Here is a 12,390-nt window from a genome sequence, read left to right as displayed (position 1 = left end):
CAGTGAGCTGAGATGGTGCCACTGCATTCCAGCCTGGGTGACAGCGAGACCTTGTCTCAAAAAAAAAAAAGAAGAAGAAAAAAAAGAATTTTCATCTGTGATATAAAAAATTGGTTAGTTGGGTTCAAAATTTTTTTTAGCCATAGTATTTGTTATATTTTATATAGGTGGGGGGAGGATGTTGAAATTTGGGGAAACAAATCATAAAATACTTTCTCTGGTTACTAAAATGGAAATGTTAAGCATATTTTCTTCTCTTCTTTGAGAAACAGTAAAATTTGTCATTCTCATGGAAAAACAGATGTGAAGTAAAAAATTGAAGTAAACAAAAGTCAGTCATGGAAACATTTACCCTTAACTTTTTATTTCATTCCTTTCCCCTCATTTTCTTCCCAACCATCTACACACAACAAACATAATGGATCTGAGGAAAACTGAAAAAGATGAGCTCAGTTTCACTTTGGGAGTTAACTAAGCACCAAATAATTACAATGGTGCTCTCTGATAAAATCTAGAAGTTCTTCATGTATATTGTGAATTTCACCTGAGCATCAGCAAGTTTGAGGAAGACCTGCCCATGATGAAGGTGTTGGGATAGAGAGGGAGAGCTTGGTTTTTAATCTAACCTTTATGGCTTTGATGTAACAGGGTTTTATGCTCCCATCCATCACTCCTTGTCACCATCGCTATCCTGGTTACGAGCCAGTGGCAGAGCTTGTGTTGTTGGGGAAAGGGTGATCATAAAAACTTTTTATGTGTGTATTGATATGTATGTGTGTTTCTGAGTGTATACCTTTGTGTGCAGGTGTGAACATGTGTGTGTGCTCTGCCTGTTTCTGTGTATTGTGTTTGTGTCTGTGTGTGTCTACACACTGACAACTATGATCACTCTTTTTACCATCTTTTTGATAATGCCATAAATAGCTTTGAGCTAGAAACTTTAGAGGGTCAGCTTTGTACTTTGGGAACACTGACACTTTACTAAAATTATACTTAGTGGATAAAAATTACTCAGTCTTGGCATTTCTCTTATACAATGTGCTATTTGAATGGCTAAGCTTTTATGAGTCATTTTTTTTTTGTTTTTGAGACAGGGTCTTGCTCTGTTGCCCAAGCTGGAGTACAGTGGTGTGATCACAGCTCATTGCAGCCTCAACCTCCTTGGCTAAAGCAGTCCTGTGGCCTCAGCCTCCAAAGTAGCTGGGACCACAGGCATGTGCCACCACACCCGGCTAATTTTTGTATTTTTTGTAGAGATGGGGTCTCGCCACATTGCTCAGGCTGGTCTTGATCTCCTATGGCTCAGCGAGCCACCTGGCTCTATCTCCCAAAGAGCTGGGATTACAGGTGTGAACCACCACACCTGGCCAGCTTTTATGAGTCTGATGCATTAATCTTATAGTCGCCAACAGATTCTTTCTCACACAGAGGTCCCACATACACGATACGATTAAACTCCACAGCATGGTTTACTTACATCAGAATTGACAGTTTGCGTCCTATACTAAAACTCTTCTTATTCACAACCGAGGTTTACTAGAACCTATATGTCTTTGTATCTGGACTACCTCCCAGAAAAGAAGCAAAATTCTCGTCTGAATGTTTTGCCGGTAGAATGGGAGAGGGAAACCTCTCAGGGTACAGGATCGAGAAACTGCAAAGCTGAATGCCTTCCAGGCACTCTGTCCTTCCTCCCTGGGAGGGAGGCTCCGAGATGATCACACTGCAAAGAGGTGAGTGAGGGGCAAAAGGGGAGAAGCTCTCAAGTCAGGGAGATTGGTTGAGTCCCTTTTTCCAGGCTTCACTTTCCAGGCTGAGCACAAACAGGAAGGATGGATTGCCTGTCTCTCTGGCCAGAGCCCATGGCTTAGGCTCCCTGCGGGGGTCTGCTGCCTCAGCAGATGGGATATTGGGAAACCAACAGGCTGGGAGTGACATCAGTCTGAAATGGAAAAAATCCTCCTTGGCCCAGTAAATATCACAACAGGGAAACCAGTGGGTATTTCAAGAACACCAGAAACCCAGAGCAAGGGAGATGCCGTGGATTAAACCTATTTTCTGATTCCCTTCATTCATTTTGCAACCTTCTCGTCTTCCAGCCATTTGGGAAACTCACCGGTCTTGTTTCCAGCCCTTTACCTCCTTTGGAGGTGGAAGTGGAAGCCCAGGCCTGGGCTTCAGTCTAGGTGCATTACAACCTTCTCTCAGCAGCCTGGCACTTCCTCAAGGTCTTGGCCCTGCAGCTGTCGCGGAGCACAGAGTCAACTCTAGAAGCAGCTGTGTAGGGTCGATAGAACTCTGGGAATCCCAGGACTCCTCACAGTTTTTTCAAATAATTTCCGTATAAGGAGGCCGGGAGTAGTGGCTCACCCCTGTAATTTCCATCACTTTGGGAAGCTGAGTTGGAGGATCGCTTTAGCCCAGGAGGTAAAGGATGTAATGAGCTCTGATCACATCACTGCACTCCAGCCTGGGTGACAGAGCTGGACCCTGTCTCTAAGAAAAAAAAAAAATCCCATATAAGTTCACTCCATTCAACCTGTCTTCCCTGGGAGCTCTGCCCAGTGCTTCGAACAGCCTAGGTTTTCAGACTCCCCTTGTCAGTGGTGGTTTCCCAGCTGGACTGTTCTGCTCACAAAAGCAAGCACAGGCCACGCAGTATGGGTCAAGCACACTTAGCTCCTGGCAGGACAAGGGCTGTGTATGAGAAATTGTACAAACATCAAACATTTTCCCAAAACGTCCTCTTGTTTTAATAATGAAGAGTTGCATTGGAAACCCATGTGTGCATCCTCCTTGGGGAGGCTGCGGTGGGGTCTTTGTGTCTGGATTCCGCCGCTCCCCTGGGACCCTAATGAGGAAGGGAAGCAGCAGATGTGCAGAGCCCATCTGCCCAGCTGGGGCCCATGTGCTTCCTCCTCATTACCTAGGGGACGTCAACAGCACATGGGGCCAGGCCCCTCCCAGATGTGCCACCATGGAAACCATGCCTTGGGCAGGTCTGCTCCTGATTGCAGAACTGGAACAAGAGTGAAAAAGCAGGAGGCCAAGCTCCCCCATCGTGCCCACCCCTGATTCCTCCTGGTACCCTGAGGGGTGTCCAGCATCTGCCCATGTACCCCACAGCCTGCAGGTCCCCACTCTGTCCCATCCTCTCCAAAAAGCCACCCTCGGAGCCCCCTTCCCATCTAGAAGCATGCACCACACAGGTAATTTAAAAAATTTTTTTGTAGAGACAGCATCTCACTATGTTACCCAGGCTGGTCTCAAACTCCTATGCTCAAGCAATTCCCCCATCTCAACCTCCCAGAGTGCCAGGGTTACAGGCGTGAGCCACATATCCAACTGAGACTAGAACGGTGTTGCCTTTGATAGCTTTGCAGTGCTATCTTATTTTTTTTGAGACAGAGTCTCACTCTGTTGCCCAGGCTGGATTGCAGTGGTGTGATCTCAGCTCACTGCAACCTCCACCTCCCGGGTTCAAGCGATTCTCCTGCCTCAGGCTCCTGAGTAGCTGGGATTACAGGTGTGCACCATCCCACCCAGCTAATTTTTGTATTTTTAATAGAGATAGGGTTTCACCATGTTGGCCAGGCTGGTCTTGAACTCCTGACCTCAAATGATCCGCCCACCTTGCTCTCCCAAAGTGCTGGGATTACAGGCTTGAGCCACCATGCCTGGCTTGCAGTGCTTTAAAAAAATGCTTTTCTAGGGAGTTCCATGTTTATGTCTTTCCATTATGATGTGGCTCCTCTGGTTTCCAAAGATGCCTCATGCCCCAAGTCTTGGCTTTAGCCACAGGCAGTTGTCTGTGGGGATACCTTTAGAAGACGCTTGTGGGTGAGAGCAATTCTTCTTCCATAAGAAAGCCTTGAGGATGCTACCAATGGGTTTTCATCCTAGCTTTGCCTCCAACTTGTTCTTCTGGCCCCAGGTGATTTTTTCCTGGGTGCCCTCCTCGCTGGAGCTGTTCGCTTCCAACTCCCAGAGTTTCCAGGTGCCTTAGGCACCACCCCCTCGCTCTTCAGGATGGCCTCTGAGGTGCCTCGTGCATGGCAGGCTTCCTGGCATTCCCAGGTGGGATTAGACCTCTCTTTCCTTCCCTGTTTCTGACCTTAGGTTTCATTCTCTCAAGAACTCTCTGTGGATGTCCTAGTGGCTCTCATGACCCCTCCATAACACATTTGTGTTGGCATAATGTGGTTTTGGAACTGTGCCTTTTCTCAAAAGACATGGGTGCTGGCAATTTTAGGGACTTCAGTGGGATGGTAGGGAGGATGGTGCCCCTGCTCCCTGGGATGGAAGAGGGCAATGGGGAGAGATGGTCCAGATAGAGGGATATGGAATAAGCAGCTCCTGGGCTGCTGGCTCGGTTCCCATCTCTGTGAAGGCCTCACTGTGGCTGGGATGTGAACTTTGGTCGTGACTTGGTTCTAGTAAGGCTGTTACATTATTCATTTGACCGGGGAGAAAGGGTGCTAGGGCCAGGCGAAATTATTATATAATGAAGTATGTGTTTTAGTAAATGGATGAACTCACAGTCTAGCTTTGATGTGCTCAGTAGATTTTAGCCAGGAAGAAGGAACGAGGCACTGCCAGATTGATTGAGAGGGGGAAGGGGAAGGAGGACCTCACTGGTGGGGCGGAGCTGACAGTGCATTAGGTCACACGGAGGGCACAGCCTTCCACCCAGCAGCCACCCCTCAGAGTCTCACTCAGGCCCTGGATCCTCAGACAAGCTGGCTTTTAAGAGTCTGGCAGATCACACAGTCTGGGTTTTTGTTTCTTCTAAGTGGCATTGTTTCCTGGCTTACAAACATAGCCTTTCCACCTTGGCAATTCATCCCTTCCGGAAAGGGTGGCTGGCATTAAGCTCCAGCCTCTCGCAGCCCTTGGATTTTCTCATCTGGTGCTGAACTCTGAGCACGCCAGAGAACACAGAGGCTTGGGCTCTACGACAAGCATTCTGGCTCTTTTTCTTATTTTAAAGGAAAGTTACTCTAGATCCCAAAGGTATAATCAGATCTATTCTTACAACCTGCTTTGAGGAAGAAGTGGGTAAAATCCAGGCCAGTGGGTGCTTGAGCAAGGAGGCCACATGGTCCCTCTGGGGGTTGCTCAGGCCTTGAGGGCCCTGGAATTTTACCTGGTTTTCATCGTGCTACATCTTGGTGACAAGCTGTACCTTCAAAACCTCTCAGTATCAGTCAGGCTTTGTAGTTGCAAACAATAGAAATGGAGTCACCAGGACATTGGAGAATTAGGCTCTGGGCTGACATCCTGGGACCACACCCCAGACTGCTGCAGACCCAGCCTGGTGACTGCTCTGCTGCAACTTTGACCTCAGAGGCTGCAGCCTGGTCCTCTGATTCTGCTGGCTGGCAACACCAGACCACTGTTGTCGGGCCACGAATGCAAATTTGCTTAGTGGCCACTGTTTCCAGTTCTTCTTCTTTAAGCTGCTAGCTTCCCATTCAGTCTTGGGGAGGGGACACACCTCAGATTGTAGGAAGTCAGGTCAGAGCTAATGCCACAGAAACAGGAAAGATGGGGCTAGTTAGCTACTGATATCATCAGCATCTAGAGTGGGAGGTAGGCTCTCCCTCCTGAAACTCAAAGCGAGAAATTCCATAGACATAGAAGGAAAGTTCAGATACTAGGTGGCCAAAAAGAATGACAGATGTCCACTACCCTCTATTAGAGCTGACCTTGATCCCCATGTGCTGCTTCCCAACTTGAGGACATTTACTCATTCATTCAACATACATTTATTGAGCACTTATTACAAGCCAGGCACTGTGATTACTTCTGAAAATATAGAGGTAGAAGAAAATGACTTTCTTCTTAAGTAGCCCACAATCTAGTTGCTAAAATAGACAAGTAAACAAAATAAGAATGCTACAGTAAGTGCTTTGATAGAAGTATGCACTGAGGCACCTTATCAGAGGAGGCAACACATAAATTGAATCTTGAAGGATAATTGGGAATTGCCAGGGCAAAGGAGGGTGAGTATGTTTCAGGAAGAAGAACTTCACTGTAGCTGCATGTGGTTGCAAGGAACTTGGTGGGCTGGGGATGGAGGGACAGGAAGAGACGGATCATAAGAGCTTTGCATGGCTTGCTGAGGAGTTTGGATTTTATTCTGAAGATTATGAAGAATCTTTGGGGTACAGTGCATCCCCTCCGCCAAGGGGCAGCCAGAGTGCTTCGTTAATTGGGTCCCAGATCCTGTGCCTCTTGACTGGGTGAGACACCCCCAACAGGGCTTGCCAGATACCTTATACAGGAGTGTCCCTGCTGGTATCAGGTTGGTGCCTCTCTGAGACAGAGATCCCAGAGGAAGGGGCAGGCAGCCATCTTTGTGGTTCTGCAGCCTCCACTTGTGACACCTCCAGGTGTGGGAGGAACCCAGATGCATAGGGTCTGGAGTGGACCCCCAGCAAACCGCAGCCACCCTATGGAAGAGGGGCCTGAATGCTAAAAGAAAAACAAACAGAAAGCAACAACAACAACAACAGCATCAACAAAAAAATCCTTACAAAACTCCATCCAAAGGCCAGCAGCCTCAAAGATTGAAGCTAGATAAACTCACAAAGATGAGAAAGAAGCAATAAAAAATGCTGAAAACTCAAAAATGAGAGTGCCTCTTGTCCAAATGATCACAACACATCTCCAGCAAGAGCACAGAACTGGGCGGAAGCTGAGATGTATGAATTGACAGAAGTTGGCTTCAGAAGGCGGGTAATAATGAACTTTGCTGAGCTAAAGGAGCATGTTCTAACCCAATGCAAAGAAGCTAAGACCATGATAAAACATTACAGGAGCTGTTAACCAGAATAACCAGTTTAGAGGGAACATGAATGACCTGATGGAGCTGAGAAACGCAACACAAGACCATCACAATGAAATCACAAGTATCAGTAGCCAAATTGATCAAGTAGAGGAAAGAATTTCAGAGCTTAAAGGCTATCTTGCTGAAATAAGACAGGCAGACACAATTAGAGAAAAAAGAATGAAAAGGGATGAACAACACCTCCAAGAATGATGGGATTATGTAAAAAGACTGAACCTACGACTGATTGGGATACTTGAAAGAGACAGGGAGAATAGAACCAAGTTGGAAAACATACTTTAGGATATCATCCAGAACTTCCCCAACCTGACAAGATAGATCAACATTCAAATTCAGGAAATTCAGAGAACCCCAGTAAGATACTCCATGAGAAGATCAACCCTAAGACACACAGTCATCAGATTCTCCAAGGTTGATATGAAAGAAAAAATGTTAAGGATAGCCAGAGAGAAAGGTCAGGTCACCTACAAAGGGAAGCCCATCAGACTGACAGCAGACCTCTCAGTAGAAACCCAACAAGTCAAAAGACATTGGGGGTCAATATTCAACATTCTTAAAGAAAAGAATTTCCAACCCAGAATTTTATATCCAGCCAAACTAAGCTTCATAAGCAAAGGAGAAATAAAATCCTTTTCGGACAAGCAAATATTAAGGAAATACATCACCACCAGGCCTGCCTTGCAAGAGCTCCTGAAGGAAGCACTAAATATGGAAAGGAAAAAGCATTACTAGCCACTGCAAAACACACTGAAATACAAAGAACAGTGACACTATGAAGCAACTACTGAACAAGTCTCCAAAATAACCAGCTAGCATGATGATGGCAGGGTCAAATCCACACATACAATATTAACCTTAATTATAAGTGGGCTAAATGCGCCAGTTAAAAGACACAGAATGGCAAGCTGGCTAAAGAGTCAAAATCCATTGGTGTGCTGATTCAAGAGACCTATCTCACATGCAAAGACATACATAGGCTCAAAATAAAGGGGTGGAGGAAAATTTACCAAGCAAATGACAACCAGAAAAAAGCAGGGTTGCAATTCTAGTTTCTGGCAAAACAGACTTTAAACTAACAAAGATCAAAAAAGACAAAGAAAGGCATTCATAATGGTGGTAAAGGGATCAACTCAATAAGAATAGCTAACTATCCTATATATATATATGTGCACTCAATACAGGAGCACCCAGATTCATAAAACAAGTTCTTAGTGACCTACAAAGAGACTTAGACTCCTACACAATAATAATGGGAGATTTTAACACCCCACTGTCAATATTAGACAGATCATTGAGACAGAAAATTAACAAGGATATTCAGAACCTGAACTCAGCTCTGGATTAAGTGGATTTGATATATATCTACAGAACTCTCCACTCAAAAAGAACAGAATATACATTCTTCTCAGCAATACATGGCACTCACTTTAAAATCAACCACATAATTGGAAGTAAAATACTCCTCAGCAAATGCAAAATAACTGAAATAATAATAAACAGTCTCTCAGACCAAAGAGCAAAGAAATTAGAACTCAAGATTAAGAAACTCACTCAAAACCACACAACTACGCGGAAATCGAAAAACTTTCTCCTGAATGACTCCTGGGTAAATAATGAAATTAAGGCAGAAATCAAGAAATTCTTTGAAACCAATAAGAACAAAGCGACAACATACCAGAATTTCTGGGATGCAGCTAAAGTAGTGTTAAGAGAGAAATTTATAGAACTAAATGCCCACATCAAAAAGCTAGAAAGTTCTCAAACTGACATCCTAACATCACAACGAAAAGAACTAGAGAACCAAGAGCAAAAAAACCCCAAAACTAGCAAAAGACAAGAAATAACCAAGATCAGAGTGGAACTGAAGGAGATAGAGACATGAAAAACCCTTCAAAAAATTAGTAAATCCAGGAGTTGGTTTTTTGAAAAAAAAAAAAAAATGAAATAGACCACTAACTAGACTAACAAAGAAGAAAAGAGAGAAGAATCAAATAGACACAATAAAAAAATGATAAAGGGGATATCACCACTGACCCCACAGAAACGCAAACAACCATCAGAGAATCCTATAAACACCTCTATGCGAATGAACTGGAAAATCTAGAAGAAATTGATAAATTCCTGGGCACATACATCCTCCCAAGACTGAACCAGGAAGAAGGCAAATCCCTGAATAGACCAATAACAAGTTCTGAAATTGAGGCAATAATAAATAGCCTACCCACCAAAAACAAAAACAAAAAAACAAACAAAGAACTACCTAGGAACAGACAGATTTACAGCTGAATTCTACCAGAGGTACAAAGAGGAGCTGTACCGTTTCTCCTGAAACAATTCCAAACAACTGAAAACTTCAGGCCAATATCCCTGGTGAACATCAATGCAAAACTCCTCAATAAAATACTGGCAAACCAAATCCAGCAGCACATCAAAAAGCTTAACCACCACGATCAAGTTGGCTTCAACCCTGGGACGCAAGGCTGGTTCAACATACACAAATCAATAAATGTAATTCATCACAAAAACAGAACTAAAGACAAAAACCAAATGATTATCTCAATAGGCACAGAAAAGGCCTTCAAAAAAAGTCAACATCTCTTCATGTTAAAAACTCTCAATAAACTAGGTATTGATGGGGCATGCCTCAAAACACTAAGAGCCATTTAGGACACACACAGCCAATGTTATACTGAATGGGCAAAAGCTGGAAGCATTCCACTTGAAAACTGGCCCAAGACAAGGATGTCCTCTCTCACCATTCCTATTCAACATAGTATTGGAAGTTCTGGTCAGGGCAATCAGGCAAGAGAAAGAAATAAAGGTATTCAAACAGGAAGAGAGGAAGTCAAACTGTCTCTGTTTGCAGATGACATGATCCTATATCTAGAAAACCCCATTGTCTCAACCCAAATGCCCCTTAAGCTAATAAGCAACTTCATCAAAGTCTCAGGATACAAAATCAGTGTGCAAAAATCACAAGCATTCCTATGCACCAACAATAGACAAGCAGAGAGCCAAATCATGAATGAACTCCCATTCACAATTGCTGCAAAAAGAATAAAATGCCTAGGGCTACAGCTAACAAGGGAAGGACCTCTTCAAGGAGAACTACAAACCACCGCTCAAGGAAATCAGAGAGAACACAAACAAATGAAAAAACATTCCATATTCATGAATATGAAAAATTAATATTGTGAAAATGACCATACTGCCCAAAGTAATTTATAGATTCAGTGCTATTCTTATTAAACTACCACTGACATTCTTCACAGAATTAGAAAAAAATACTTTAAAATTCATATGGAACCAAAAAAGAGCCCATATAGCCAACACAATCTAAGTGAAAAGAACAAAGCTGGAGGCATCATGCTACCTGACTTCAAACTATACTACAAGGCTACAGTAACCAAAACATCATGGTACTGGTACAAAAACAGACACATAGACCAATGGAACAGAATAGAGATCTCAGAAATAAGTCCACACATCTACAACCATCTGATCTTCAACAAACCTGACAAAAACAAGCAATGGGGAAATGATTTCCTATTTAATAAATGGTGCTGGGAGAACTGGCTAGCCATATGCAGAAAATTGAAACTGGATCCCTTCCTTATACCTTATACAAACATTAACTTCAGATAGATTAAAGACTTAAATGTAAAACCCACAACTATGAAAACCCTAGAAGAAAACCTACACATTACCATTTAGGACATAGGCACGGGCAAAGATTTCATGATGAAAACATCAAAAGCCATTGCAACGAAAGCAAAAATTAACAAATGGGATCTAATTAAAGAGCTTTTGCACAGCAAAAGAAACTATCATCAGAGCAAACAGACAACTTGCAGAATGGGAGAAAAAATTTGCAATCTATCCATCTGGCAAAGGTATAATATCCAGAACCTACAAGGAAGTTAAACAAATTTCCAAGAAAAAAAACCATTAAAATTTGGGCAAAGGACATGAACAGACACGTCTCAAAAGAAGACATACATGCAGCCAACAAACATGAAAAAAAGCTCAACATCATTGATCATTAGAGAAATGTAAATCAAAACCACAATGAGAGACCATCTAATGCCAGTGAAGGAACTGAGAAGGGACAAATTAACAGAGGTGGGAAGAAAGCCAGAAGAGTGAAAGCTGACAGAAGAGAGAACTTTAAGAAAGAGGAAGTAGGAAGACCAAGAAACACAGAGATTAAAATGTGTGCATTTGATCTTGGTGGAAAGACGTCATTGGTGACCTTTGTGAGAGTTGTCTCGGTGGAGTGGTGGCCAGAAAGATTGCAGTAAGTAAAGGAGAGAAGGAAAGTCAAATAGTGGAGATAAGAAGTGCAGAATATTCTTCAGGAAGCTTGATTATGAAAAAGAAGAAACAAGATAGGGCAGGAGCTAAGGGGAGATATTGAATCCACAGTGGAATTGCTAAAATATGAAATACGGCCATTACTACCTCTCCAGCATCTTCTTGCCAGGCAGATACTGGTCTTTGAATGCATGCAATCCACTGTCACTCTTGTCTTTCTCTCCCTTCATCTCAGCCAAGGAGGAAAAGAGAAATAACTCATCCAGCAGGCATTTCACGAATATTTAGTGAGTAGCTACCCTATCCCAGACACTGCTTTCAGTTCATCAGTGAACAAACAGACAGTGATTGCTGATCTCAGTAAGCCCATTGCAAGCAGCATTAATAATGTACTTTGTTAGCATCATCTGACGTCAAAACACACACTGAGCCGGGGGTAGTGGCTCACACCTGTAATCCCAGCACTTTGGGAGGCACAGGTGGGAGGACTGATTGAGACGCCAGCCTGGGCAACATAGTGAGACCCTTGCCTTTACCAAAAAAAAAAAAAAAAAAAAAAAAAGAGCTGGGTGTGATGGCATGCACCTGTAGTCCCAGCTGCTCAGGAGGCCAAGGTGGGAGGACTGCTTGAGCCCAGGAGGTTGAGGCTGCAGTGAGCTGGGTCATGATTGTGCCACTGCACTCCAGTCTGGGCCAGAGAGCAAGACCCTTTCTCAAAACAAAACAAAAAACAAACAAAAATCCCCAAACACCTGTGAAAATATTACCTGCAGCTAATTCTGTAGCATTTGTTAATTCATGGGCAAAATTTATTCAGAAAGTTGGGGAGTTGGCCGGGCGCGGTGGCTCACGCCTGTAATCCCAGCACTTTGGGAGGCCGAGGTGGGTGGATCACGAGGTCAGGAGATTGAGACCATCCTGGCTAACACGGTGAAACCCCGTCTCTACTAAAAATAAAAAAAAAATTAGCCCGGTGTAGGGGCGGGTGCCTGTGGAGGTTGAGGCAGGAGAATGGTGTGAACCCAGAAGGCGGAGCTTGCAGTGAGCCGAGATTGCACCACTGTACTCCAGCCTGGGTGACAGAGCGAGACTCCGTCTCAAAAAAAAAAAAAAAGAAAGAAAGTTGGAGAGTTATGCATGGAAAGTCGAGGAGAGGAAGAATAACACCATTTTAGTCACATGTAACATAAGAAAAAAATAACAGTGCTGGTGACTGGATTTGA

This window comes from Pongo pygmaeus, chromosome 8, assembly GCF_028885625.2.
Source record: "Pongo pygmaeus isolate AG05252 chromosome 8, NHGRI_mPonPyg2-v2.0_pri, whole genome shotgun sequence".
NCBI classification, from domain to species: domain Eukaryota; kingdom Metazoa; phylum Chordata; class Mammalia; order Primates; family Hominidae; genus Pongo; species Pongo pygmaeus.
Note: the sequence above shows the minus strand (reverse complement) of the source record.